The sequence below is a fragment of the Pelodiscus sinensis genome, chromosome 1 (assembly GCF_052426305.1).
Source record: "Pelodiscus sinensis isolate ZL-2025 chromosome 1, ASM5242630v1, whole genome shotgun sequence".
Classification (NCBI taxonomy): domain Eukaryota; kingdom Metazoa; phylum Chordata; order Testudines; family Trionychidae; genus Pelodiscus; species Pelodiscus sinensis.
The window spans coordinates 239,438,280-239,465,944 of record NC_143052.1 but is presented as its reverse complement, the minus strand read 5'-3'; the positions used below and the strand labels follow the sequence as shown (position 1 = coordinate 239,465,944).

The 27,665-nt window shown below is 42.7% G+C and overlaps 1 protein-coding gene across 1 annotated transcript in view; it reads left to right on the top strand.

Annotated features, from left to right (window-relative positions):
* The first annotated feature begins 3,138 nt into the window (after window positions 1–3,138).
* Window positions 3,139–27,665, top strand: part of ST6GAL2 (ST6 beta-galactoside alpha-2,6-sialyltransferase 2) — a 316,318-nt gene continuing 291,791 nt past the window's right edge. Inside the window, exon 1 of the mRNA XM_006114562.5 lies at window positions 3,139–3,278. The gene's annotated coding sequence lies outside the window, so the exon portion shown is untranslated. The remainder of the gene's footprint in view (window positions 3,279–27,665) is intronic.

Here is a 27,665-nt window from a genome sequence, read left to right as displayed (position 1 = left end):
AAAGACCTGCTCATTGTGAGCCTCGCAATTGACACTGGGTAGAGTGTGCCTCGAACCAGTCGGGGCACGCTAGATGCCATAAACTAACAGGGTGTGGGACCTGAATAAATCAGGACTTGTAACACTTCCTACCAATTCCAAAAGATTTAAGACTTGCTACCTCTTTCCATTTCCAGGCAGTGAGAATTCATTTGGCAATATCATATGATATGAAAATCCCCATTGATAATTGTGGCATTTTTATTTGCTTACCTTCTAAAGGTAACTAAATAATGCACTACATGCAACCTCTCTGCATCCTCACTAGGAACAAAAAAAAAAAAATGATGAAGCAGTGACATTCTCTACCATATTAAATATGCTTCTTATTTTAGTGGGTACTGTAAACACTTTTTTGCACATCCCAAATAAAGTGAGAATTATTCTTCAGAGCCTTCATATACAGGTTGTCAGTGGATTTAATAATACTTATTAAAAGTAAAAGTTTAGGTATTAACAGGCAAATGAAAGAAATTTGATTATATCAATGAAGTATGACCAATTGATTACACATATCAGGAGAACAGCTCTATAGAAAATTTTTTTTTGCAAAGTAAAATTAGATTCACAGCTCTCAGATGACTTTTTTGTTCTTTCAAAGTTGTGCCATAATTTAGGGGAGGGCTCTCCACAACCCCTTTCCTTATATCACACACAGTCCTTTTAGTGTAGGCTGCATTTTGTCACGTGCTACCCCACCGAAGAGAGTGAGTTCAGTTATTCCCAAAAGACATAAGTCCCTGTATTCTTTCTAAAAAGACAATAAAAGTTTCTTCTCCCCATTTGTATCTTTTCCTTCTGTGAGGTACTGCATCTGTACCTCAGGATGGGGAAGGATGGAATAGCTGGAAGGATAGAATGTTTATTTTCAAACACAAAAAGGTATCAAGTATCAGCTGTCCAAGCTGGTCCAATTTAATTCGAGAAACAAGTGATTTGGGTATCTGGCACTGGCTTTTTTCCCTCGTGATATTGCTTGATAAGTTCCATGAGGGACGGATCTTACTGAGGCAGTTGTTTGCTGTTCTTCACCTCGCTGTGGCCCACCTGGTCCCTCCAGTGTGGTAAAGTCCTCAGGATCCAGCCATGATGTCTTAGCATTGTGAGGGGTATTGCCCACTACCATACTGCCTGGGTGCTTATGACGTGGGGCCACCAAAGCTTGTAAGGAGCTGGGAACTTTCCCTGAGGGTCTTTGACATGGGTAGTCCTGATGACCTTTCAAGCCATCAGCCTTCTGGTTGGACTGTCAGACTGAGCACTGAGCCTGAAGAAATGTAGGGTATGATTTGTGAGGGATGGTTTCCGTGCAGCAAATCGCATATAGAGAGCTCTGTCAGATATAAGTATTCTAGGTATTATCTCCATTTTGTAGTTGGGAGCAAAACTGAGGCATAGAAGTTAAGGCCTGTATTTTCCACATTATCAACTAATTTTGAGTGTCTTCCCTACCCAGATCCTAACAGGAAGCCCCTTTTGAAAATACAACCCTAAGGTCAAGCTCATTCAGGGAGTGCTATCACCTGCTTTAAAAACAAGGCCATTTCTCCGCTTGAGTACAGCATAGGAGCACTGAATGGGGGGAATTCACATCTATTCCAGGCCCAGCCTGCCTTAGGAGAGGACCAAGACACTGATGTATCCTCTTGCTGCCTGGGTTACATTTAATGACCTCCCAATAAAGCCAGTAAAGCAGCTGAAGTATTTGTCTTTTGTGTAAAGTAATTAAATACCAAATGAATGCTTTAGAGATTAACATGAGCTGTACAGTTGTGTATGTGGAGAAAAAAAATCCACTCTCAAACGATTAGCTAGCTGAATAAAAGTGTCAGGGAGATTCTCAGAAATAGGGCTTTAAACTGTTTTAGATAGAAGTATCAATACAGGAGTCTCTCGGTAGTGACTTATTTCAACAGGCTTTTGTTAATTATTGCCTTTCTCCTTTTCTTCCCATTTCCATCTTTTATGATAAAGTTACTTCTAACAATAGCATCATCTACACGCACCAAGCAGCAGTCCTTGAAAACATCCTCACACAAGGGTCTGCAATGTCATGTTGGCTGTTTTGAGAGCTTAGTGGGGGAAAGTTGCATTAATATGTCCACTCATTTTTTTATCCCCACTTTGCACTTGTCCCAGCAACGATCCTATATTATAGGTCCCAAGATCCCAAAAGACGCACTAAAAAATGCATATTGTTAAATTAAAGGAAATTGATGATTTTTCATGTGTGGGTGAGAGACACAGACAGATGCTTTCTTATTTTACTAGTTTTATCTGCTTTCTATTTAAGGTAACATCACAAATAACAAAGACTAATTTTTAAAGCTACAAAGACAGTGAATTCTTTAATAATAATTTTTAAAAGATCTGTGTAGGAGATTAAACTTTCTTTAACCCCTCAAATCTCCTTGCCAAATGCAATAACATTATGAAATCACTTGACACTTTTTAATCAACATATACCAGTGACAAGTAGCCAACACCTATATCAGACACATTAGACCTGATACACTCACACGTTTATTTTCTTTCTTCCAAATTTTTTTAAGTGCACCAGGTCTATTACACGTCGTATTGCTTTTTTACGAATATTGATTTTTTCCTCATGGTGCTTATATTGAAAAAGGCATCAATATGTATTTACTAAGCCATTACCTCCTTAATTGGTGAATTTATTAGAGCAGATGCTTTCTTTCATAAATACTGTCATTAAAGGCAGGAGACCGTTGATCTAAGCCCCTTTGCGGAGAGGCTGCTTCAACTATAAAGAACAGAGATGGTTTTCATTTGACTGCAAACTAGACTGAATTTCACAATGAAACTTTCATCATAAAAAAGAAGAAGAAAAAATAGCCTCACTATCACACAGCAATGACTTTGTTTCCTAGAAAGATTTGTTTCTCCAAAACAAACAAGCAAAAAGTAAACGGTGCAGGGGTTCTGGGAAGAAACTGCTTTTTTAAAGAAACCACTGCTGTAAGGACTGCTTGCTTCTGTAATTTGTAGAAAGGAGCTCTCTTAATTATGCTCAGTTTATTGCATCTCTCTCTCTCTCTCTCTCTCTCCCTCCTTCTCTGCGCCTGTGTGTGTATATGCAGAAGGCTAGAGAAAGCTGGCTGCACTACCTGAATAGCTATTGAAAGAGTGAGACGTCTCAGCGCCTGCTTCATTACTGGGTAGCAGATATTCCAGTGTGTAAGAGAACCTAACTGCATTCTTCCGGTGAAAACCCCTTGGTAAGTGTCCTATGCTGACAGAGCTACAGATTAACTCAGCAAAGGAAGAGGGTGGAGGGGAGAGAGCTTGTGTGCAGCATGAGATCAATTAGAGTTCAATGATTTTTTTTAATGGGTTCAATCTTTTCTGTATCCGTGCAATAGAGAACACTGTGTGGAGTGTTGTATGGGCTCTAGAGCAACATGAAGTAAATTCAGGAGTGCTTAAAACAGCTGAAAAAAATGACTAGAGATGAGGTTGGTAATGCTTCTTAGAACTGCAAGATGATTCTTTTATCCTTCACTTTTTTTCTGTTGATTGTACTAGGTGTCTTAAAAGGCTCAGAATAACAAAGCTAGTTTTCTTGCTGATGGGTGGCTTTCGAAATGTAGAACTTTTAACAAAACGGGGATGACAGCTATATAGCAGAGAAATGTGTATGTGGAAGAGCGGGAGTTATTTGCATGCATATTATTTTACCTGCTTCTGTTACTTACCATGCAGATTTACTATGCTCAGGAGAAGTCTAGAGAACTAAGGAATGCACATCTACTGATCAGGACACTGATGTGTGTGCTTGTTAAGTATGCTTGTCACATGTTTTATTAATCATCTGGCTGATAAGCGGTGCTGTCCAAGAGTTCATTTCAATATATATAAACACACACACTCACGGATATGCATTTTAGTTATTTAGACGCCATGGATCAAGTTCATTAGACTCAAGAGGAAATGATAGCACCTCGCTGAGAGGTCAGGTCATGGGTCTCCTGACCTAGCAGAACAAGGATAATTTGAATGGTAGATTTGAATTGTGCACTCTTTACAGCTTTCCAGTAAGCTCAAGCCTTGAACATTTTGATTCAAAAGGTGTTAACTGGTGATGGGCTAGACTGGTTGGTGGTTAAATACAGGAAATAAACTGATTGGCTCCAAACTGAATCTACTTCCTTTACAAATAAATCCAGTCCAGCTGCATCAGTTTCAGGACACGGTACTGTGCACTCATTAGTTATTGTCACTCCAGTCCAGATCTCTGTTGGATACAGCTGTGCATTGGATCAGATCGATGACACAGCTGTATTTGTAACTGTCAGGAGGGTTGTTCCTTATAGCAAGAAAATATACAGTGATAATTTTAGACTCTTGCTTCGTGTCCTAGTCATCACTTTCTCTGTCCCCAAACAAACACGATAGATCTAAGGATTAGGTTTTAGGTCTCCTATGGTTACTTTCAAGTCACTCTGGGTATATTTACTTTCTCTGTTCAGGGCAAAGGGACTATATTGATTTTTTTTCCAGTTGACTTTATCTGTAGTGTTTAAGGAGCAACTTTTATAAGCTAGTATAAGTACACACCTCAGATCACTGGCAAAGTACAAAATAAGTACTGCTTCCTCCAGCTCAGTCATATCACATGAGATTGATAGAGGAATCATTGTGAAGGGTACAGGCTGACAGATTGAGCTTGGGAATTGATAAGTGAGCTTGTATAACTAGTCACTATAGAATTTATAAATAGGACTACTTATGTGCCATGTGTTCCAGGTTTTGAGATCCAGCATTACCCTGTCAATAGCAAACTAAATTGTTGCTAAAATTGCATCATTGCCTATGACATTTAGTGCATTAAATGTATTATAGGGAGCAATAGAGAGAGTAAAAAAACCTGGCAGCAGAGTACATTTTTTTCCTTGCATTTATGTATAACTTCCATCGTTGCTGAATACAATTACGCAGTGCGTTTTCTCTTAAGTTTTTTTTTCTCCTTTTGTGGACCGGCTTTATCTACATGCATGAGAGTAAAATTACTGTAATGACAAAGAATTTCAGCAAAAAAGGGAATGGGGGACAGGAAGCCCTCGCGATTGGTACATCTGGTTCTGAGTTCATACTTGAGCTTGTTCCTGTTAACTAGATGATTTTGCTGTTGTCCGTTTTGCCATGTAACAATGAACATAAATCTTAAGCCAACCTGACAGGAGAAAGGTTTGAGGGGAAAAAAATCTCATTTGCTGGGGGTCATACTTGAATATCTTTATGCCAGTTGAGCAGTTCTCAAAGATTTCAGTGTAGTTGGCACCAGTAAGGGTAGCTGAATTGGTTAATGTATGATACAAAGTTCTATATTTACCATGAACTGTGTCTTTAGGGGCAAGATGGTGCTCACCTTTGCATGAGTTCTGGGGTAAAATGCTCAAGGAGGTTTACTCCTTCCATCCCTGCCCAAGTGACACTCCAACCTTGGGTAGGAATAAATGGTAAATTTTCAGAATGGAGAGGGGTAACTAGTGGTGTCCACCAAGGGTCAGTCCTAGGACCAATCTTATTCAACTTATTCATAAGTGATCTAGAGAAAGGGGCAAGCAGTGAGGTGGTAAAGTTTGCGGATGATACTAAACTGTTTAAGATAGTCAAGAAAGAAGCAGACTGTGAAGAACTTCAAAAAGATCTCACAAAACTGAGTGATTGGGTTACATAATGGCAAATGAAGTTTAATGTGGATAAGTGTAAAGTAATGCACGTTGGAAAAAATAACCCCAACTATACATATAATATGATGGGGGCTAATTTGGTTACAACAAATCAGGAAAGAGATCTTGGAGTTATCGTGGATAGTTCTATGCAAACGTCCACATAGTGTGGTGCAGTGGTCAAAAAGGCAAATAGAATGTTAGGAATTATTAAGAAAGGGATAGAAAATAAGACACAGAATATCTTACTGCCCCTGTATAAAACTATGGTACATGCATATCTTGAGTACTGTGTACAGATATGGTCTCCTCACCTCAAAAAAGATATTTTGGCCTTGGAAAGGGTTCAGAAAAGGGCAACTAAAATGATCAGGGGTTTGGAACAGGTGCCATATGGGGAGAGGCTAAAGCGACTGGGACTTTTCAGTTTGGAAAAGAGGAGACTGAGGGGGGGATATGATAGAGGTCTATAAAATCATGAGTGGTGTGGAGAGGGTGAATAAAGAAAAGTTATTCATTAGTTCCCATAATATAAGGACTAGAGGACACCAAATAAAATTAATGGGTAGCAGGTTTAAAACTAATAAGCGAAACTTCTTCTTCACACAGCGCATAGTCAACCTGTGGAACTCCTTGCCAGAGGAGGCTGTGAAGGCTAAAACTATAAGGGTATGTCTACACTACCCCGCTAGTTCGAACTAGCGGGGTAATGTATGCATACCGAACGTGCTAATGAAGCCCGGGATTTGAATTTCCCGGGCTTCATTAGCATAAAGCTGGCTCCGCCATTTTTAAAAGCTGGCTTGTTCGAACCCTGTGCCGCGCGGCTACACGCAGCACGGGCTAGATAGTTCAAACTACGTAGTTGTTCCGAACTATCTGTACGCCTCGTGGAATGAGGTGTACAGATAGTTTGGAACAACTACGTAGTTTGAACTATCTAGCCCGTGCCGCGTGTAGCCGCGCGGCACGGGGTTCGAACAAGCCGGCTTTTAAAAATGGCGGAGCCGGCTTTATGCTAATGAAGCCCGGGAAATTCAAATCCCGGGCTTCATTAGCACGTTCCGTATGCATACATTACCCCGCTAGTTCGAACTAGCGGGGTAGTGTAGACATACTCTAACAGAGTTTAAAGAGAAGCTAGATACATTCATGGGGGTTAGGTCCATAAAAGGCTATTAGCCAGGGGGTAGGAATGGTGTCCCTGGCCTCTGTTCGTCAGAGGCTGGAGATGGATGGCACGAGACAAATTGCTTGATATTGTCTTTAGTCCACCCCCTCCAGGGCACCTGGCGCTGGCCACTGTTGACAGACAGGCTGCTGGGTTAGATGGACCTTTGGTCTGACCCAGTATGGCCATTCTTATGTTCTTATGTTATGTTCTTATGTAATCTGGTATTTCATGATGCCCCTAAGTGGGAAGAGGCAATCAGTGTTATGGTATCATGGCTTTCCACAGAATGGGCTAAAACTGGCCTACCTACCTATAAGATGGTACAACCTCTGCACCCACACACCTGTGTATTAAGTAGTCTAGGGAAGGGACGGCATGCACACACTGCCTCCAGAGCACAGTTGTGTCTAATTCTCATACTTTGCCCATGTTGTAAGAAAGCAGTGCTCACACTTTAGCAACCCAAGAATCTCCATTTTGATTTAAAATTTTTCATGGACCTTCTTCCCTCTCCCGCAAGCCTAATGATGTTTATTTACATTTCTAGAAAAACATGTTGTGCTCATTGAAAGTCCTGTTTCTTTGTTTGTTTGTTTCTGACACAAACACTATTATTTATTTGATTAAACTTGATTATTATCTAGCAATACATAAATATGTCTGGGTAAGGAACTATTCTTTATTTTTTATTATCATTAAATGTAAACAGCTAAAAACCTTCACTCTTTCCCATCCCTGCTCCTGCCCTACCCCTCCTCTTCCCACCTTTTCCCACACCTATTCCCTGATCATGTCTCAGCCCCACTCTTTCCCCTTTCTCCCAGTGCCTCCTGCATATCTCTGAATAGCTGTTCTGCAGCATGGAGGAGGTCCTGGGAGAAAGGGGGAGGAGTTGATCTGCAAGGCTGGGGTCCCAGGACTTACAGACTCCCTGGAACTGGGACTTACAGACTCCCTGGAACTGGACACAACTTGCAGCCCCCCCCCCCCCCCCCCCCCCCCGGATACCTTCACAGACCTTCAGGAGTCTGTAGACTCTACCCTGAGAAATGCTGTTACAAAAGATGGTCAAATACTGGTAAAGCAGGTCTGGCTTCAGTCAAAAATCAAATTTTCAGAGGGGAGGAGGAGGAATTATTTAAAAAAATGAAGCCTGGAAAATTTTGACCCATTCTTGATGTAACACAATATACACATTTAATTCCATTTTTGGTTAAGGGTTAACCCTTCCACTAACCATAGACCAGGGCTATTCCCTACTAATGTTCAAGATTGGATTAGTTTCCAAAAAAGATGTGGGCTGGAAATTATTTTGGGAAAGTTGCGTGTGTTTTACAGAAGTTCAGCCAAGATGCTCATAATGGCCTTGGAAGCTCTGAATGCCAAGTGCCTCCCAGGTTTCTAATAAGGGCCTTGGTTCTGTAAATGTTATCCAGAATTGTCAGATACAGCCAGCGTAAGACACAGCCACAGAGATCTGAACACACCTTCAAACCGACCAAGGTTTTCAATCAAACATTTCCTCTGCTTCTTCAACTTAAAATGCCCCTCCTCCCTCTCATCCTCATCAAAGATTACAATTCATGAAGCAGAAAATGCCAGATGTTCAAGCACTAGCAAAGAGCTCTTCTAAATTGTTTCTAGTTTTTCACACATTTGTATGACAGATTTTCATTACTCCCTCTGTTTTTCTATATTGAATCTATCAAAGCATTTTGGTACCCATCACTTAGCTATCTGAAGGGTGCTCATCACAACTCCTAGTGGACAACTTAATTAGTTTTTAGATAGAGCTTGAGAAATTTATGAATGGGATAGTATGATGGGGTTGCTTGTGGGGAGGGGGCATTGCTCAGTTGCCCTCGAGGGTCCCTTCCAGTTCATAGCTAAAATTTAATGCTGTGGGGCTTCAGCTATTCACGTGCAGGGATCAGAGAGGGAATGTTTCCCCCGTGGTCTTCTGGGTTGGTGAGGGCTGTTTTGTTGACATTTTTCTTTTTTATTCCTTTTCCTGAAGCATCAAAGATAGTCATAGTTAGAGAGGGGACACTGGAAGGGGTGGACCAGTCCTCTGACGTGGCACTAGGCATTTTCTCACAGACTGTGAGATCAGGAAGACCATCATACTCATGTAATCTGACCTCCTGCACATTGCAGACCACAGAATCTCACCTACTCACTCCTGTAATCGGCCTGTAACCTCTGGCTGAGTTACTGAAGTCTTCAAATCTTGATCATAGACTCCACCCTTTACTCTAGTTCACATCAGAAAGTGACCTGGGCTTGTGGCCCTCTGTATCTTGAAGCAGCACCTTGCAACCTCCATATTCACCTTGTCTCCGTATAACATATTTCATACAAAGTATGCCGTGTAAGATAGCATAGGAAAGATCATGATTTGATTAAACCCATTGTTCTGTTCCAAAATGCATATTGTAAGCCTGTAGGAAGTTATGAGATTTTACCGTCTAGTTGTTATTGAAATACGTTGGAAATTTGCCAGTCTCTATGCTAGTTCCCCAGTGACAACACAGGAGGTGATCCACTCCCTGAAGGGTGTTACATGACCATTAATCAGTAGAGGAATTATAAACAAACGATTTAGGATGCCATAAAAGGGCTGCAAAAGCATCATACAGTGGGGGATGGGTCAACTCTGTGACTTAGCAAAACTTACAAGGGCATGTTTGGGCTAATGTTTTCTCAAAGCATGGACTGAGGATATAAAATAGGGGACATCATGCTTTTGCTGTTCTTCTCCCCCACGACAGAGACTTGAACTTAAGAGGCTCGTTTTAAGCTTAATGGGGAACTTGTGTATTAAGAATGATAAGTTACCTTCAATATCTGTTGGGGATGAGAAAAATAGCTTGATCTAAATATTACCTGGTCTAATAAAGTTTAACATTTAGACTTTGTTCTTGAATTTTATTTTCTTTGATAACTCTCTCTGACCTTTTGTGGCTACCACTTACACTCACCTAAACCTATCTTTCTATAGCTAATCAATCTATTTTATATTTAGCCTAAGTCAGTGTGTTTTGGATGAAGTGCTTTGGAAATCTCAGACCAGTTTGCAAGGGCTAGTGTGTGTCCGCTCCATATAGTGGGAGGGACAGAGAGATTAATAAACATACACTAGTCAGGCTTCTAACCAGGGCAAGACTGTATATGCCAGGGGCACAGGGCTGGGGGCTTGGGAGATTTGTTGGTGCCTTTCTCTGTAAAATGCGCATCTTACTCAGGGAGCACCCATGTAATTCAGGTTGGTGTGGGGCTCCACATGTGGTTGTACTAAGTGATAGCAGCACCTGGAGGGGTTTGTTGCTTGTCCCTAGCAAAGCATTTGGAGAGACAACCCAGGCTGGAGAGTTAAGGGTGCGCACTGGTATCCTAGTTCCAGGCTGTACCCCAGTGATCCTGCCACAATGTCCCATACTGCAGAGGAAGGTGGAAACCCCTCAACCGAATCTCTGCCAATGTGACTGGAGGAAAACTTCTTCCCAACCCCAAATACACTGATCAGTTAGACCTGAGCATATGAGTAAGACCCACAACCAAATACCTAAGGCTGTGTCCAGACTCAGGGTTTTTTTCGAAAAAACTTCCCCTGCGTCCAGACTCAAGCCGCGTTCTTTCGAAATTAAATCGAAAGAACGTGGCTTTTCTTTCGACGGCGGTAAACCTCAATTTACGAGGAAGAACGCCTTCTTTCGAAAGTTCCTCTTTAGAAAGAAGGCGTTCTTGAATGTAAATAGGGCTTCTTCGAAAGAGAGCATCCAGACTCACTGGATGCTTTCTTTCGAAAAAGCAAGCTGCTTTTTCGAAAGTTCAACGTGCAGTCTAGACGCTCTCTTTCGAAAGAGGCTTGCAGTCTAGACATAGCCTAAGTGAGAGTTCTCTGAAGTAACTCCTTGTCTAGTGTCCTAACTTCAGCTGTAACAAATATTTGTCACCAGCAGTTGCAGGGGGGCCATATGTCATTGTAGACAGCCTCATTGTACCATCCTCTCCATAAACTTACAAAGCTCAATCGCTCTCTCTCTACCTGTCTCTCTCTTCTCTCCCTTATTTTCTCCCCAGGTACCTGGCTGGCTTGTTCTTGCTTGAATGCGCAGGGTCTAACTGATTGCCACATGTGGGGACAGGAAGGAATTCCTGAACTAAGGTTTTCACTTTCCTCTGCAGCATGAGGTGTTGGTCACTTGCTCGGATTATCTGGGCACTTAATTAATTCTCTCCTGTTGCAGGAGTCTCGGGTATGGGTGAACCTCAGTCCTCCAGTTCTCTGCCTGTGGTATATAATCCATGACTGTGACATGCACCTGTTTTCATAAGGTATTCATGATGTGTGTTGTGACTGTACTCACAAAAATCCATTTCATCTATGTTGGATTAGAAACAGTTTTCCAGGTTTTACTTCCAGCATATTTTCACTTTGCATGTTCTGCAAAAAGAGAAGTTCCGTGGGCAATTTGTACCAGGGTTTGCCAGAGCTGAGCCTCGGCCCCTCAAGGCTTGGCAGTTCATAGATCAGTCTCCTCTGGGCTTACAGCATCAGTTATGAAAGTAAAAAAAAAAAAGGCTTGAGCCCTGGAACCTTTTTCAGTACAAATTTAAGTCTGGAGAAGCTGTACAGAGAACAGTTATGACCACAGCTACAACCCAAGGGGGTGTACACGCATTATCCCAGAGAACAAGGCATCCCTGTTCAGAACTACAGAAACAAAAAATGAGACCTGCACCAGACAGCAACGTAGTGGGTCTCACCTTCCCTTAACCTCAGTGTTGGATTCATGGCTTTATACAGCCCACTTACTTCAAAATCAATTAAAAGAGGAGGAAGATGCACGCTGAGGTTTCAAAGAGCACAGCCTGCTCTGAAAGCCTAGCAGCCAGTGCCTGCGATCCTTTTTTGATCCAGAACAATCTCAGTGACTTCAGATGGAGTTTTCAGTAAGAGACTATGGCAAGCTCCATCCCCCGGACTAGAACAGCTGCTCGTAAAGCAGCTTCCTTCAATTATGAAAACAAAGTGAAAGCATGGTAGCATATGCTGTGTTGATTCATGTCTTACAAAATATCATTCCATGTAGATATATTTGGTACATGCAGGAAGAAAGCTGCTGTTACCTTGGAAAAATGCAGTTGAGTGTAGCATTAGCCACTTGAATATCCAACTTGACAAACAGTCAGCTGCAATATGTTTTAATGCAGAACCATAGAACTTAGGAGTTGATCCAAAGGAATGTTATTCTCATCTTTTTTTTTTTTCTGGGTGTCTTAAAATGCTACTTGCAAATGTAAAACATTGGTAAAAAATTCCTCCTGTGGGAGTCTGATGCTGCAGGTGCAGTTAGTGTCCACAACATTATAAAAAAAACAGGATTACCCCTTATCTGCAAAACAGAAATAATACCTCTTTTGTCCCACTCTTATCAGTGTTGGATGCCTGTACTGTACATTCCTTAGGGCAGAGACTGTCTCCAATATGTGTGCTCGTCTCCTAACATTGTTTTTTATTTTGTTTGGAGCACTCACGGAGAAAAATTAGCAGGTGCAGAGCACCCACTGGCAGCCAAGTGCCCCTCTCTCTCCCTGTCTGCCCCAGCACCTTGCCCACCAGCAATCCCGCTGATCACCTCCTTCTCTGCCATCTGAGTGCCTTCTGCCCACCGCAAACAGCTGTTTCACAGCATGCTGTTGGGTCGGGAAAGGAGGGAGAGGAGTGGGGATGGGGTGGAAAGAGTAGGGAGGATGCCGGGTGATGGCAACAACATGGTTCTTCTAGGACTCTGAGCCAAGGGACATATGTCTGACCGGAGTTATTGCCCATGGGCTAGCTGTTCTTTGGTCAAGGAGGGCTTCCATGTCCACACCTATTTATTTGACACCTTTCAGAAGTAATAAAATTCACACACACACACACAGAGTTGTAAAGCACAATAATAGCAATTCTGGAATCAAAGGATCTGGAAACATATGTACCAATGATATTGACAATGCCTGCGGAATACAGATTTCTTTGACAGTTATATTGGCTCTGCAGAAGGGACAATATTAAAATCTTGTTTTTGACAGTTAACTAAGCAGATGTGAGTCAGAAGTCACAGGTGGAGCACATATGTCTATCCTCTCCATCACAGAGCTCTCAAATGCTTGCTTTTTTTTTTTTTTTTTTTTTTTTTTTGGTGTGTGCTGCTCTTCAATCTTTGTGTAGATTATACTCTTTCAGACAGTACCGTGCATCTATGGTTATCCACAAACCATCTGATAGATCTCCAGGGGAATAGGTATATTGCTCGCTTCTCTATTGTTCAGAGCTTTCAGATTCAAGTACCGCCCTTCCCCAGCACCTCCAAAAAAAAAAAAAGACGGAGTACAGTTAACCACCTTTCGAGAATTAAACAGTCATTTAGTGGTGAAACCACTCAGCAAAGAAGAGAACTTATTGATTGAATTCCTTATAGCCATTCCTTGCAGTTTCTGAAGCAAAGTTTGCGGAATCAGTTGTTCATGTCAGCAAACAGCAGTGCTTAGCCTTAGAATTGGCAAAGAGGTCCAATGTTAGATTTAAAAATTACAAAATGAAATCTTGATTTCTGTATGAGGGCCGCATGCAATGCAGACAAGAATTTGTGCTCTGCTTTGTTCATTGGAAAGCACCATTGTACTGTATTACACTTCTAAAGCAACTCCAGACAGTGACACAGATGTGAATTACTGCCTCAGTCTCATTACAGAGCTCCCTGTGATCCTTTTGGGCACATTTTTCAAGTTGAATATCCTGCTGTTGTATATTTCTGGTGCAGGAGCATTGCACTTCTCTCCTTCGGCTATCTGCCACCTTTTTAGTCTGACATCCTCTGAGGTGGTTTGTAATAAAAGCAAACTAAAAGACAAAAATAAGAAGAATCATATGTTTTCCTAAGATTTGATTCCATTGTCAGAGTTGGAACTCTCTCAGAGCAAAACTGAGATCTGCTCCAGGAAACAGTGGGGGCACTTACCCATTCATTTAATTGTTGCCCATAGCACCTCTGTTCTATTATATGCCAGACAGACTTTTAAAAAAGTCATCGGTCTTTCACCAGCTGTACAATTTTTGGAACGTTTGGTGGTTGCAGATAAGGTCAATGGCTATAAAGATTATCTATTTAAGTTAGAAAATCTGTGTTCTGTGAGCATAAATCGGATAAACTGCATTATGATTTCCTCATGCCCCCAGTAGTTCTGTTCATGGCATATGCTTCTGAGAACTGAACTACTGGAGGCATGAGGCTTACTTTTTCCTAACAAGGGTCTGTCCTATTGAGATACATGTATTCTTCTGAGTAAAGACCCTTGCATCTCAACCACAAGTAATGTTTGTGATTGTATGTTGACTATTCGAGATGAGACAGAATTGCAAAGTTCTGGTCTGGATCTGATCTACCCAATGTTTGGGGATATTCAGTGCTAGTATGCTCGGTTTAAGAGTTCCTCCTATAAACACATGCAGAGCTATTTCTGTAAGTACCCCTTGCCAGCTGTGCCCCACAGCAATTCTCACACAAACTCAGAACACCTGCCTTGGACTCCAACTGTATCATTTTTTTATTTTTTTAAAGTAGGAACTAAAAGCATATCAGCATAAATGGTTCCAGTTCATAGAACTGCATAAACCACCGCCTTCGGAAGTCTGTTCAACACTCAAAGGACAAATCTAAGGACAATCACATCATCAATCATTTTGTCCTAAGTTTTGATTCACTAAGTAAGGGTCAGATTAAATGAATGTTTATCAACCAGTGATACGAGTACACTTGGGGTACTCGAGAGAAGTCTGGGGGATACGTCAACACAATTGAAATTTGGAGAAAACTGAATTTTTGTTTTAAGTTTTACAGTGTTTTATTATTTCTGTAATTTTTACACACAAAAATTTCATTGCCCACCTGGCTACGATTAAGTTGTTTAAACAACTGTGTTGCAATGGTAGAAAAAAAATTTGTGTGCATGAAAACTGTAGGTACTGGGGGTACTTGTAATTTTTTTTAAAACAGGTACTTTATAAAAAAAGGTTGAGAAACACTGGGTTAAATCAAAACGCTATTTACAACAGTGTCCTTTCTTTTCAGCTCTACTGTTATTTAAGGCATTTGACCTGACTTAGTAGGAGAGAAACTACTCACGTGACTTGCTTAAGGAGATACATGTGGCACATAATTTGGATTTTTGAGTACAGTAATTTAAACAAGTAAGCTACATTCCTTGTCTCTCCTATTTAACATCTGTGGAATCAGTAATCTTCCATCTGGATTATCAAGCCAAACTGGGTCATTTTACAGTTATGTGGCGGGGAGGGAGAATCATCATAGAATGAGCATAGGAGGTGAAAATCGTCATTTGTTCATTTTTTCCAGTTGAACAAAAAAATGACACGGGTCAACAACAACTTCTGAGGTCCTCGGTTTCCTTCTGGTGACAGTGAGATTTGTATTTTCTTACTAAGAGCTAGCAATCCCTTTGGTTTTAATGTAGCAGTCACCTAGAATGAAAATCACACATTTGCATACAAAATGCACAATTACTCCCACTTCTCTGTCTTAAATATTACCATACAAATATTCTAAATATACTAATGGCTAAGTGATGCCATATGAGTTTAATCAATGGTTCATCAAGTCCAGTATCCTGTGCAATTAGAAGCAGCTGTGATTTTTAACAATGATTTCACAATAAAAATTTGACTGTCATAATAACTCCATTCAAATTTATAGCACAAATAATGACTAGATATTGACACAACAACTAATACTTTATGTTTATCTATTTCAATTCATGAAATAGTACTATAGAACTATACATTCATACACCACACTCTGGGACCTGAAAAGAATTGTTGATACTGGAAATTTTTCACAAACCACAGAATCAAAACCCCTTCATTTTGGAAACACCAATACATGGTCTTTGATTTAAGGAGTGGGAGCCATAGGGTATGTCTACACTGCATTCCTCTTTCGAGAGAGGAATGCAAATGCAAACAAATGAAATTGAAAATAAAGGACAGATTTGAATTTCCCATGCTTCAGTCGCATAATCGCGGCCGGCTGCTTTTTCGAAATACCCTATTTAGAGATAAAAAATACTGTTTAGATGCAGTTATTCTGAGAAAAAAAGCCTTCTTTCAAAATAACCCTTAAACCTCATTTTATAAGGTATAAAGATTATTTCGAAAGAAGGGTTTTCCTCGAAATAACCCCTTCTAAACAGAGTCTTTTATCTCGAAATAGGGTATTTTGAAAAAACGTCTGGCCACAATTATGCAAATGAAGCGCGGGAAATTCAAATCCACGCTTCATTTGCAATTTTGTTTGTCTGCATTTGCATTCCTCTCTCGAAAGAGGAACGCAGTGTAGACATACTCATAGGAAGCTGTTCATTAGGTGCCTAATCCTGTGGAAATGCACTGAAATTAATGGCAGTTTTGCTACTAACTTCAGTGGCAGAAGGATCAGGACCCAGTTTTTCAACTATTTTCTTGAACAAAAACACTCTCTAAACCAGCAGCTGTTGCCTGAAAGTGACATTCTTGTCAGTTTCAAAGCTGCTATTGCTTCTTAGTAGTATTAGAAGATTTGCCCAGTGTTGTCCGGCTCCTTAACCAAATTCATTGTTTATTTTTAATTAAATAAAAAAGCACGTGCTTCATTTAAATCATTACTCTAGGGTGGGGCTGGGATGGAGGGTTCACTATGCCGGCTGCCCTGGGGAGAGAGGACTACTCAGCCATTACTCACCACGGCAGCTTGGGGCCAGGTGAGAAGCACTTCTCAATGGCCACTGCAACTCCATTGGGCATAGCTGGGGAGAGAGGTGCATGTCCCTTGCCTGGGCAGGTCGAAGTTTGTCCCCTGTGCTACCCAGCCAGAGTGAGGAATGCAGCAAACTGTGCACTTTCCCCTTGCACCCTGACAAAGGGGAACAGCCAGCAATGTTCCCATACAAATCAGGGAGGGGGGAGCTTCAGCCCTGCCTCTGGAAAGCCGGAAGGCTCAAGGCTAGGGCAGCCCCAGACCAGGGGGAAGGCGGTGACATGCCTCCCAGCCAGTGACTCTGTCTCTTTTCTCTAAGGTTGGATGAGAATCAATCTCATTCCAGGCATATCCCATTTTCATGCCTCAACCAAACCCTTGTCTTGCTTTAAGTTAAACTGAGGAAGCTGTATACTGAATGTGGTGGTCCCTAGCTCTTATTGCTTAGGAGGAGTTCTTCAACAAAGAGACAGATAGTCAGACAGACAGACACATAGATGGACAAATTCTCTCAAATATATAGTGGATGACACTGTCAGGAATGTCACTTTCTGTCGTGGCCGCCCTGGGTTGTCTGCTCAGGAGTGGAGTAACCTGAGGAGTCAGCTGGCCGGGGAACCTGAAAGCCCTGGGTCCCTAATTGGATGACAGTCTGCATGGTGGGGCTGCCCCAGAGCCACAGATCCAGGATGCCCATGTCCATTGCAGTGTGTGGGAAGGTTCCCCAGCAGCTGATCAGGTAAAGTGGCAGGATACTAGATCCATGGAGATCTGGCAGGAAATCTGGCAGGGTTGCAGAAGGGCCCCTTTCTGTGTTTCAGTGGTAATTCATCAAACTCACCTCAGTTCTGCAAGAAATTTCAGGTTTGATGAACTGGCATTTTTTGATGAAACTCTGTTTCCCTGGAAAATTTCCCAATCAGGCCCATTTCCACAAGTGGCTTCTTTGAACCAAGCAAGCCCAGCAAAATGGCTGGAGGAGCTTCCAGAGACAAGCCTTTCCTGCCAGAACTCAGCAGAGAACTCTCAACAGCCTGAGGGTATATCTACACTGCCACCCTAGTTCGAACTAGGGTGGCTAATGTAGGCATTGGAATTTGCAAAAGAAGCCCAGAATTTAAATATCCCGGGCTTCATTTGCATGTTCCCGGGCAGGCGCCATTTTTAAATGCCCATAGTTCGAACTACCTGCCCGCTGCTACACGCGGCACGGACTAGGTAGTTCGAATTAAAGCTCCTAATTCGAACTACCATTAAACCTCCTTGCGGGGCTGAGTACATTGCTTATTATTATCATTGCCCAACACTTCCCGTCATAGGAGACTGAATTCTGATGGTGCTGGGGGTGTATAAGTCTGGCAGATTGATGAGGAATGTTGTGCAGGGGATAAACTTGGAACTTACTGGGCATAGAGACTGGAACAAAGAGCTGAGATTAGATTGCCAGGAGTCATTCCAATGGGATGAGGAGTCCAGGCAGGGAGTTTGGTGGCTGGTAGTCAGTGGACAAAGGGAACTAGAGATTAGGATTTTGGGGTGTGACAAGAGAAATGGATCAGATGAAGAGCTATGAGGGAGGCAAATGGGACTGGCTGGGCAAAAACACCAAGGACAAATTGATGGGAAGAACTGGAAACAGCTGAACAAGACGAGTGGGAGAGAGGAAGAATTAATTCTGCCATTTCCTAACTTTTAGGAGACAGAGAGAGAGAGATTCTCCTGGATACGCTGGTATTAAAAACCATTTTCTTTTTTTGTAACTGCAGCAAGGGGAAGCTGTACAAGTATTTTCATTTGAAAACAGTATTGAAAATACCCGACCCAAGGCGTAATCTGGTCTATGATCAAAGTAAAAGAGGGGGTGCTTTTTAGAAGGTATTTTTATGAATCCCAGAAGTAAGTCCTCTTTAGGAGGGTTGCTTTAGCAGTATGCTCCGAAAGGCTGCAGGGGCAGAGGAAGAAAAACATTGTTTCAGGCACTTAAAGATATGCAGCTCAAAACCAGGTAAGAGGATCTGTTGAAACAAGTGTTTCATGGTGATAAGGAGGGACACAGAATCATGCACAGATTTTTTTTCCAATTTATAGGAAATGATGAGTGGGAATGGCTGTTTCTCCTAGCCCTATGCTCCCCTAAATTCCCGTCCATTCCCCTTGTTATGGAAGATGAATTGTGCCAACTGAAGCAGCATAGTATATCTCCCAGGGAGCTCTGGGTAAACCTGTGTCCCATCCCTGTGCACCTTCTTGTCACTTGGGAGCAAATTTTTCTACTGGTTGCTCCCTACATAACCTATGTGTGACTGACCAGTCATGATTTTTTGAGGGACTTTCTTTGGATATGTCTACACTCCAGAGTTTTTCCAGAAAAACGGATGTTTTTCTGGAAAAACTACACTTATGTCCACACTGCAATTGCGTTCTTTCAACAGAAAGTCAAAAGAATGCAGGGGGTTTGCAACAGCAGTAAACCTTGTTCTATGAGAAAGAAGCATGTGGGGATGGGGAAGGGGGTTTTTTCTGAAAGAAGAGACCTCCAGGATAAAGCACAGGTGCCCTGGTGGCCACTCCGTCCATAGTAACCACAGCTTAAAAGTGAGAGAGCGTCCAATCAATGCGAACGCTATCTTTCAAAAAAGCAGATTGCTTTTTCGATGCGCTTTTGCTGTGTGGATGCTCTCTTCCGGAAAAGCTTCTTCCACAAGAAGCCTGCAGTGTAGACATACCCTTAGTAACATTGACTGACTAGCACAGGATGCCTTTACTGTTTGTTTTCAATTCTGTTAGGATGAGGATAAAATGTTGGGGCCTGTAACATGACCAGTACCTTAGCAAAGCTGTGTGAGATGATGATGGAATTATTTGTTCCTTGGGCATATTTGCACATGGCAAGGTCAGATCAGATTTATACAGCGTAGGCTGAACTTAACAGGCTGCCAAGTAAACAGGGCCTCTAAAATAGCATTTTAATCATACTGAGCAGTATTGTAATCTTTAAAGCCAGAACCGGTTAAGAAAAAGGTGTGGGAAGTAGGAATGTGAACAACTAGTCGACAGGCTAGTCTATCAGAAAGAGGCAGCCAGGGTGGGGGGAGGAAAGGAAGGGGTACTTTAAAGTGGCAATGCTGCGTGGAGCCCAGGATCAGCTGCAGACTCCCCTGCTGATCCTGGGCTTCATGTGGTGCTGCCTCTTTGAAACACCGCGGGGAGCCCAGCATCAGGTTCCTTGCGGCATTTTAAAGCGGCAGCGCCGCACAGATTCCGGGGTCAGTGGGGGACTCCCCAGCTGACCCTGGGCTCCACGTGGCGCTGCCACTTTGAAACGCTATGTGCAGTCTGATGCCGGGCTCCCCACAGAGTTTCAAAGCGCTACATGGAGACCGGGGTTAGCAGGGGAGTCCCCACCTGACCCTGGGCTCCACGTGGCACTTTTGCCTTTGAAGTGCAGCAACAGCCCTAGGGCTGTTGCTGCACTTCAAAGGTGGAGGTGCCCTATCGACTAATCGAATAGTTAATGCAAAATGCATCGACTATTCGATTTGTCAATTACTCACAGTTTACTATCCTTAGGGGGAAGGCACCATACCACTAGTTCCAGGAGGCATCTTGCTCACAAATGAGAAATGCAGGCAGCATGTCTTTTGAGTGCTTGTGGCCTGATTCAGATAGAGGCAAAATTAACATGAGTCTCCCATTGACTTTAATGGAACTTGACCCAGGCCCTAGGTGAGCACAGAGAGGAGATGCTTTTACACCTTCCTTTTGAAGACACAGAACATACTAACTCCAGGGCTAAGACATTACCACCATATAGAAAGGGAGGGCATACACCTCTTTCTCCTCCCCCCATTTTAAGCTCTCTAGCCACATCTGTGATGCCAGGCACCAGCCCAAGAGTTTACATACAGTGTAAAGTGATTGATATTTAAGCACACAATAGCTGAAGTTCAATGTAACACAAATGCCACAGGAACATTGCTTATGCCAGGAAAACAGTAAGTCCCTAATCAATGCTCTGTGCAAAAAAAAGATTTTTTCTTCAGTTCACCCTGAGCAAATTAGCAGCTTTCTCTACTAACTATAAAAGCAAGCAGATGTACAGGGATGGAATTAATTAGAGCCTATTACAGTTAAGTAAGAAAGAGCAACCAAAATTTAAACTGCTGTTTTCATTATGGCTCTAAGTAGGGGATACTTGGTACTATACAAGGTTTGAAAGCTAAGACAGTAATGAGATAGTATCAGAATCAAAGCTGGGTTTTTTTTAACAATGTTATACACAGGAAAACCATATGGATTTGAATTCTGCAGCCCCAATGCACTCCAAGTACTAAAGTATCAGGATGAATCTGAAGATGTTATCCCACTGGGATCAAGAGCCAAAAAAGCCCAAAAGGGGCTATCAATTTGAGTCTGGGGAATTTGTACCCCTATAATAGATGGAATATCAATCAATTTAGCTTTGCAAGGAAAAAGCTGTGAGAGAATTGTGAGATTTGCACCTGACAATATTATCTGTGATCTTTTTATGCAGTCTTAAAGTGAGGGTTTGGTAGTTAGTAACAGCAAGTTTGTCAAAGACACTGTCTTGTTCATACTCTGTGGAAAATTGTGTTACTGTCTCATTCGTCACAAAGTAGGTTTGGAAAATGTTAGCATTAGCATTCCTTTTGCAGAAGTTGCAGTTTCAGGATAAATGTTTTTTACTGCTGGGAGGCCTATATGTAAACTTGTGGAGTTAATGCAGATAAAGGAATTTAGGTTCAAATATTTTAACTCTCTAATTTATTACGGTGCTCTCATATTTCATACTCAAGATTCCCCCTTTTGCACGCAATATGAATTGTTTGAAGGAGTTGTGAGTATGATTTACTGTATATTTATAGTAATGACATTTTTGGTTTTATACAATAAAAAGAGGACAGTATGATGGTTTTAGCTGTACAGCGCAAAGTAACTATTGTGGCCAGGGGGATCAAAAATAGACTACTAACTGCATATTTCGGCACGCAAATAAGCAATTTAGTTTTCAAAAGTGCTAAGCACTAAATGTTGATATAGGAACCTAACATTAGACTTCTATTTTTTGAAAAACTTGACCTCTGATTTTTCACCTAATTTTCACTTTTACAGTGTAAATGTTAGGGCTCCAATGTTACAAGGCACTCATACAACGGAAACGTATGAGGAGTGAGGATCTAGCTCTCCAGTCCTTGAATATTTATTACTCATGTGAGTAACCCTTCAGAAGTCAACGAAACTGCTGGCATGACCAAGGACTAGTATAAAGATTGTTTAACAGCACCAGGGCTTGTTTTTTTGTTGTTGGTTTTTTTGGGGTGGGAGAAGGGTTGTTTGTTTGCTTTGTTTTCCTATTCTGTGCTATTGTCAACTAACAGCTACAGATTATTACCATTATTAGGTAAGAAAGAGATCCCAGAGTTCTTTTTCTTTTCTTTTCTTTTCTTTTCTTTTCTTTTCTTTTCTTTTCTTTTCTTTTCTTTTCTTTTCTTTTGGAAGGAAGGCATAAATCAATTCTGACATTTGTAACAGTGTACTTCCAGCAAAGGCCAATATCTGGCTTTGAAGGAAGCCAAAACACACACCAACCAACAAAAAGCCAATGGAGGAAGTGGCAAGGGGAGCATCTTCCTGATAATAAATTCCTTTTTCAGTGAAAAAGTATGAAATTTAACACTGAAACATTTTGCTCTGCTTCTGAGCTTTAAAAAAAAAAAAAAAAAAAAAAAGCAATTAGATGTGGTTAGGTTAATGGCTGAATGTATCACACACACTATGTGGGATTCTCCCTGCCTGAATTGTCTCGCCCTAAAAAGAAATGAACCACCAGCTGTTACTGTTGCATTACTGGATAGGTTTCTGCCGATGGCCACTGCTGCACATTTCACAAATCAATTAGTACAATGTGTAAGGTTGTGTAATTTATGAGGAATTAATTGGAAATAGATTTCTTAACAGAAATTAACATGAGAGTAAGCAAAAAAATCCAGCCTAAAATCTCCCCCAAAGAGTATGTGATAGATAGCTCTGTGTAAAATTGACATTTTCTACCTATTCTTATTCTCATGAACGCTAATACTCTTAGGAAGATATTACAGTTTTTGTATACTGGCATGATCCTTGAGGGAGGGAGAGGAGGCTGAGAAGAAACAAGAGTGGGAACATATAAAGAGCTGTAATCTTGAAGGCAAGTAGCCAAGCCAGTAGAATGTTGGGGCAAGAATTAGAGTTGCAAGAGTGAAAGGTGAGAAGGAGTTCTCTGTGGAAGGCAGTTCCTTACTGGAAATGGAATCGCTGATTTGTAAGAGCAGGGAAGTTGTATCCAGTCTGGGCAGTCACTCATGAACAAGAGAAGAGAGAGAGAGAGAGAAAAGAGATCTGAGGAAAATCTGCAGCTGCGGAATATGTGACATTATCCCAGCCACCGCTTTTGGAATGAAGAGATCGGCATACCCGGCACCATCTGCAGAACAGAAGCCAGTGGAGTGCAGACATGTGCGCTGCTGCGTAACTTAACATAGATTGAAATGAATGTGCATAGATGTAGCTGGACCCACAGAAAGAGAAAGGGGAACAGTGAGATACCATGGTAATTAAATTCTTTTCCTCCTTGCTCAGCATCAGCACCACCTTGCAAAAGCATCCCCAATGCCTAGAAACCAATTTCGCCCAACAAATACCCACACAATACCATCCCCAAAAGACACACACCTCTCCAACCCTTCCTACAAAAAGAACCTCCCCATACAACCTTTCTTCCCTGTCCCTCCTAACCAATTTCACTCCAAAATCCCAAACCCCAGGTGGATTCCAATCCTTTCATCCCAGGGAAAGTCCTCTCCCCTCTCCTCATTCTAGGAAAGAGACAGCAGCAGAAGGAAGACAAAGATCCTCCTGGAAGGGGAACTCCCCCTCAGGCTTGGAAGAGAGCATCATGGCCAGAAAGGAGCAGTGTAGCCAGAAAGGAGTTCAGATCCTCTCTCCCTCACTAGCTTTGAGTGCGCCAAGAAAGCTTTATTTAACCCACATACCTTCTGGGCGTAGTTCACTGTCCCATGTACTGGTACGAAAACCACTTACAGACAGAATAATGAGTCTGCTCTACAGCCTTAGCTAACAGCCAGCAGCACCTCTCCCAACAGCTCTGGGTACGTGTCCTGTTTTGACCCCTGCCTTTTAGCTCATGCAGTAGAAGAAGTTCATGCTCTAAGCTCTAGAAAACCCAAGCTGAATGCTGCCTACAGATGACTGGGGTCTGCCAGTACTACATTAGTACCATAGGAGAGTCCAGCCTTACATGTAGAGTGGGAAGCAGCTCAGCCTGTTGTAAGTGGTAAGGGGCATGGCCATCCTTCATCACTGGCAGCATCTCCAGTTGGTTGCCTATGCTATCATCCCAGCTACTGGGGAAGGTAGCCAAACAGTGGGGAATTTCCCCATAACTTTTCCTTGCAGAGTAGAAAAAAACCTGCAGTCTTTGGGAAGCCCCACTGAGTTGGCAGGTCTTCTAGCCTGTTCTAGTGGGTGGTGTACAGTCCATGCCTAGAAGAGACTTGAAGCTTTTCATGATTTCTTAGTTGAATCTGTTTCCAGTCTTTGTTCTAAAACAAAGAGCATTTGATTTAAATATAGCTAAGTGGCACTTCTCCCCACAGTGCTGAGTACATGTCCTGTTTTGACCCCTGCACCACCCTATCCCACATGAAATATGAGATTTCCCATATTCCATGATGCCTGCAGCCATGCACATATTACGCACGGTGTGTACCATTGGCAGGTACAAAGCTAGGGAGGGAACCAGCTGCTTGTGGCATGCTCAGCTCCTCGGACTTGTTCAAAAGTTTCAGAAGGGTAGCCATGTTACACTGTGATAGAAAAAACTTAAAAAACAACAAATGGTCCTTTAGTGCTTAGGGTATGTCTACACTACAATGTTATTTCGAAATAGCTTATTTCGAAATAACGCTTCTAGATACAACATGCATTTTGAAATAGCATTTTGCTATTTCGAAATAGAGCGTCCACACTGAGTGGACTCTGAATCGCATTTAAGGCTAGTCGGCACCAGTTCCAGCAGGGCACCAGGTCAGGACTTACTGTGTGGGGCTGCTGCCTGAGGTTATCTGAGGTCTGTGCTTAAAGGGACACCACCCCCGCCCCTCCAGACAGCCAGTTCTCAGGTTTCCCTGCTTGCTTGTCTACCTCGATGAGAGACAGCAAAGCATTTTTGTCTTTGCGTGCTCTGATTGCCCTCACTCGGGACACCACAGCACTCTGCAACATGGAGCTGGAGCTGCCCCTCAGCACTCTGGTGCTTCTCTTGGACGTGTTGCTGTGAGCCTGGCTGCACTTTCTGCAGGCTGCCATCCAGGAGGTCCATCTGGGGACTGTCAGTATCCAGGCAGCCCTGCGGGAGAGCTTCCACCCTGAGGAGCACTAAGAGCCTCCCTGGTGTGCCCCACTGGGGGCTTGTGCCTCATTCCTCCCTCATGTCCTTCCTCTCTAACCCCCCTTCCTGATGTCAAATAAAATACATGTATTTTCATGAACACAAACTCTCTTTATTTAACAAAACGGGGGGGGGGGAGGGAATGAAACTCTGGTGAGACTGGGGAAAGGAGGCAGGAGAGGGGAGAATAGAAGAGAGGAGAGGGGAGGAGGAAACCTGGAAGGGGGGAGATGGAAGGGGGAAGCAAGGGGAAGAAGGGGGAGGGGAAGCTCAGGGCTCAGGGTTGGGAGTCTTGCCGGACCAACTTGATTTTCATGCAAACCTGTTCCTGGGTTCGCATATGGCCTTTGGTGGCCAGGCTGGCAGCTATCCTGCCATAGATGGCTACGTTCCTCCGTCTAGTGCAGAGATCATGGACAGTGGGGGCATCCCCCCAAACCTGAATAAGGTCCATGATCTCCACCCTGGACCAGGAAGGTGCCCACCTTCTCTGGGCCCTGACAGGCTCCTGGGAGCTGGCAGACTGCTCCTGGGGAGCAGTGGAGGACTGGCTGCCAGTGGCTTGCTGGCTCATGTTTTGGGGCCACTGGGTCAGGGGCAGTGACTGCTGGCTCTGGGCTGGCAGGCTTGGAGCTGGCACAGGCACTGTGGCCAGAGTCAACCCCTTTAAGGACTCTGGGGAGCGGGGGATGAAGAGGAGTGTTCTTGGTTGAGGCTGGAGTGGCCACCGGGGCACCCTGGGAAGGCTGGAGGCCCCCTATTTTGAAAAAAGTGTCTACACAGCACTTATTTCGAAATAGCTATTTTGAATTTGGCATTATTCCTCATAGAATGAGATTTACGAAATTCGAAATAAGCGCTCCGCTATTTAAAATTTATTTCAAAATAGCGGTTTGGGTGTGTAGACGCTAGGAAAGTTATTTCGAAATACGGGCTGTTATTCGAAATAACTTTGCTGTGTAGACATACCCTTAGAGACTAACAAAACAGGTAGATGGTATTATGAGTTTTCATGGGCACAGCCCACTTCTTCAGATGAAAGAAAATGTTCAATGACTGCATGGGAACTCTGGGGTGGGGTATAGCAGTTCCCTAGGCTGGGAGGTGGGGAGTTAGTACAGCACAAAATGTTGAGGTACCATGCAGTGTTGTCATGGTCACCAAAAGAGCTTGAGAGGGACTGTGGTTCGTGGCCTTGCAGGTGCCAAAGGCAGCTGGCAGGGTTTTGTGCTGTCATACAGGGAGACCTTTGAATTTGCAGGCCCTAGGCCTTTGCAGACTCAGGGAGAAATTCTCCCAGGTCAAGAGGACAGAGACGAGGGCCTGTCAGGGGTGTGTGCATGTGTGCACACACGCACCGGGAGCTGCCACATGAGGGGAAGTTTCCAAGCTTGGACTCTTTCCAAAGACTGTCAAAAAGACATAAGAACGTCCATACCGGATCAGACCATTGGACCATCTAGTCCAGTCACCTCTCAGCTGACAGTGGCTGGTGCCTAATGCTTCAGAGGGAATGAACAGAACATGGCTATTATTGGGTGATCCATCCCCTCTTGTCCCGCCCCAGCTTCTGGCAGTCAGAGGTTTAAGGGACACTTAGAGCACAGGGTTGCATCTCTAACCATGCTGGCTAACGCCCATGAATGTGCCTATCCTCCCTGAATCTAGCTGGTATTTTTTGAACCCAGATAATGCTTCTGACTTTCTCAGCATTCCATGGCAATGAGTTCCACAGGTTCAATGAACGTTGGGTGAAGAAATACTTCCTTTTGTGTGTTAGGCTTTTTCTGTCTGTTGATTTCATTAGGTCACCTCAGGTTCTTGTATTATGTGAATGGGTAAATAACACTTCCTTATTCACTTTCTCCACATCATTCATGATTTTATAGACCTCATTTTCTGTCTTGTTTTCTCTCCCCTTCCTGATGAGTCCCATAATTCAGTGGTGGTGGTGGGGGGGGGAGGGTTTGACTGGTGCACACTGAGCAGATGCTTCAGATAAATACCCATGATGACTTTCTTGAGTGGTAACAGCTAATCGAGATCCCATCATTTTATATGTATAGTGGGATTGTGTTTTCCAATGTGCACTCCTTTTCATTTCTGAACATTGAGTTTCATCTGCCATTTTATTGTCCAATCACCCAGTTTTAGGAGATCTCTTTGTAATTTGTTGCAGTCTTTACTTTCTTGCATCATTTTGCATAATCAATACATTTTGTAATTTCTCTTTTTACTCCTGTTTTCTAGATCACTTATGAATATGCCAATAGGCACAAGCCTCAGTTCAGATCCTGGAGTTACCCTGCTATTTACCTTTCTCCATTGTGAAAACTGACCATTTATTCCTCGACTTTGTTTTCGAAATTGTAATGAGTTACTGATCCATGAGAAGACATTCCCTGTTATCTCATGAGTGCTTACTTTACTTCAGAGCCTTAGGTGAGGAAACTTGCCAAAGACTTTCTGAAAGTCCAAGTGTATGATAT